General features: G+C 47.2%; 1 non-coding gene across 1 annotated transcript; it reads right to left on the bottom strand.

Moving 5' to 3' along the window:
- Positions 1-515: 515 nt before the first annotated feature.
- On the bottom strand, positions 516-597 carry TRNAS-GCU (transfer RNA serine (anticodon GCU)). Its single transcript has one exon. It is a non-coding gene; the product is annotated as a tRNA-Ser (tRNA).
- Positions 598-3071: the final 2474 nt, after the last annotated feature.

Here is a 3071-nt window from a genome sequence, read left to right as displayed (position 1 = left end):
ATAAATAAATAAATAAATAAATAAATAAATAAATAAATAAATAATGAAAACAACTCTAGAAGAGATTTTAAACAGACTACCAATCACACAACACTATAGAAATGCCACACGCTGTCACTAAGAACGCTGAATGCTGTGTCAGAAAATTGCAGTGAAATCTTTTGGTATTTGGATGTCTCTTAAAACGACAGGAATTGAAAGGATCTTAAATGCATATGGTTATTATTACCATTATAATATCACCGGGCGAGTTGGCCGTGTGGTTAGCGGCGCTTGGCTGTGAGATTGCATCCGGGAGATAGTGGGCTCGAATCCCACTGTCGGCAGCCCTGAAGATGGTTTTCCGCGGTTTCCCATTTTCACACCAGGCAAATGCTGGGGCTGTGCCTTAATTAAAGCCACGGCCACTTCCTTCCAACTCCTCCGCCCTTCCTGTCCCAACGTCGCCATAAGACCTATCTTTGTCGGTGCGACGTAAAGCCACTTGCAACCTTTCCTACTTGAGTAAAAACTACCGTCGAGGATGGGACTCGAACCCACGCGTGCTGAGCACATTGGATTAGCAGTCCAACGCCTTAACCACTCGGCCACCTCGTCGTATGTGAAAACGTTCAACATTCGTGTAGACAGGCATAGTGTTAGTTTTATCATCATTCAGGAGCATACTGCTGTACTGGTCTAGCCACTCGGCCCCATGCCAAGTGTCCCGAGTTAGCAGCCCGTTGATTTTTAGTGGGATATTCTGTAGTGGTTTTGTGTAGTGGTTAGCGTGATTAGCTGCCACCCCCGGAGGTCCGGGTTCGATTCCCGGCTCTGCCACGAAATTTGAAAAGTGGTATGAGGGCTGGAACGGGGTCCACTCAGCCTCGGGAGGTCAACTGAGTAGAGGTGGATTCGATTCCCACCTCAGCCATCCTGGAAGTGGGGTGGGATACGTCGCTGAGTCCGAGGACAAAACCGACCCTGCCTCAAGGGCAGTGTCCTGTAGCTGCAGACTCTGGGTCGGGGATACAACTGGGAAGGATGACCAGTACCTCGCCCAGGTGGCCTCACATGCTATGCTGAACAGGGGCCTTGCGGGGCGATGGGAAAATTGAAAGGAAGTGGCCGTGGCCTTAAGTTAGGTACCATCCCTGCATTTGCCTGTAGGAGAAGTGGGAAACCACGGAAAACCACTTCCAGGATGGCCGAGGTGGAAATCGGACCCACCTCTACTCAGTTAACCTCCCGAAGATGAATGGACCCCGTTCCAGCCCACGTATAACTTTTCAAATTTCGTGGCAGATCCGGGAATCGAACTTGGGTCTCCGGGGGTGGCAACTAATCACATTAACCACTACACCACAGTGGCGGACATGTAAAGAACTCAATTTTATTATTTTATTTTAACTTAGTTAACCCTCCAGGATTCGTTTTTCCTCGAACTCAGCGAGGGTTCCCATTTCTACCGCCTCAAGGGCAGTGTCCTTGAGCGTGAGACTTTGGGTCGGTATACAACTGGGGAGAAGGGCCAGTACCTCGTCCAGGCGACCTCGTCTGCTATGCAGAACAGGGGACTTGCGTAGGGATGGAAAGATTGGAAGGGATAGACAAGGAAGAGGGAAGGAAGTGGTGGTAGCCTTAAGTTTGGCACTATCCCGGCATTTAACTGGAGAAGTGGGAAACCACGGAAAGTAACTTTGAGGTTGGCTGAGGTCGGAATCCAACCCCCCCCCCCCCCTTTACTCAGTTGATCCCCGAGGCTGAGTGGACTCTGTTCCAGCCCTCGAACCACTTTTCAAATTTCGTGGCAGAGCCGGGAATCGAACCAGCGCCTCCAGGGGTGACAGCTAAGAACTCCAGCCGAACAAAATATCCGGCACCTTGGTGTTTCCCAGAACCATAAATGTAGTTATTGGGACGTAAAACCAATAACATTATCACACGAAATCAGAGCTGACCCCAGGAATTATGCACTTTCGCACAGTTTCGGGCAAACTGAAGATCGCATAATTACAGGCACAATGCGGCTGAGTTTTCCCTTTATGCTACAGTTAGGTTAAATGTGCAACAGAGTAGCCAAACATATCGTTACATCAAAACTCCACACAACAACACACCACAGGAAATTTCACAGTTCAGAAGGCATTTGCCAGATAGATGCATACTAAATCTTACAGCATTTATTCGGATACGTAATAATAAAACAAGTCCGCCTCTATGGTGTAGTGGTTAGTGTGATTAGCTGCCACCCCCGGAGACCCGGGTTCGATTTCCGGCTCTGCCATGAAATTTGAAAAGTGATACGAGGGCTGGAACGGGGTCCACTCAGCTTCGGGAGGTCAACTGAGTAGAGGTGGGTCCGATTCCCACCTCAGCCATCCTGGAAGTGGTTTTCCGTGGTTTCCCACTTCTCCTCTAATCAAATGCAGGAATGGTACCTAAATTAAGGCCACGACCGCTTCCTTCCCTCTTCCTTGTCTGTCCCTTCCAATCTTCTCATCTCTCTACAATGCCCCTGTTCACCATATCAGGTGAGGCCGCCTGGGCGAGGTACTGGTCCTCCTCCCCAGGTATATCCCCCGACCCTAAGTCTCGTTCTCTAGGACACTGCCCTTGCGGCGGTAGAGGTGGGATCGCTCGCTGAGTCCAAGAGAAAAACCGAACCTGGAGGGTAAACAGATTAAGAAGAAGAAGAAGAAAACCAGTTCTAATAACGATATAAAACACACTTCTTAAATAAAGTATTTGAAATAACTACGGTAACAACTGCCATCATAATAGTTATCTTGTCATTTTAAACATCAATCACCAAAAATCACTTGTATCACCTAAAAATGAAAACTATCCATCGGCGCAAGAAACTTCGACATGACCACCCTGCCGGGTAATCTTGCTCATACAAGAGGGACAAGTCGTCAGTAAGTGATTACTAGGGTTACTGACAGTGTTGCCAACTTATATTTTCAAGATCCGCTAAATACTACTAAAAATCCGCTAAAATTCCGCCAAGAAATCCGATCTCAAATAATGAGCAATAAAATGAGCAATAAAATTAGCAATAATAATAATAATAATAATAATAATAACAA

Source organism: Anabrus simplex, chromosome 6 (assembly GCF_040414725.1).
Source record: "Anabrus simplex isolate iqAnaSimp1 chromosome 6, ASM4041472v1, whole genome shotgun sequence".
Classification (NCBI taxonomy): Eukaryota; Metazoa; Arthropoda; class Insecta; order Orthoptera; family Tettigoniidae; genus Anabrus; species Anabrus simplex.
This window is presented reverse-complemented; position numbering and strand designations above follow the sequence as displayed.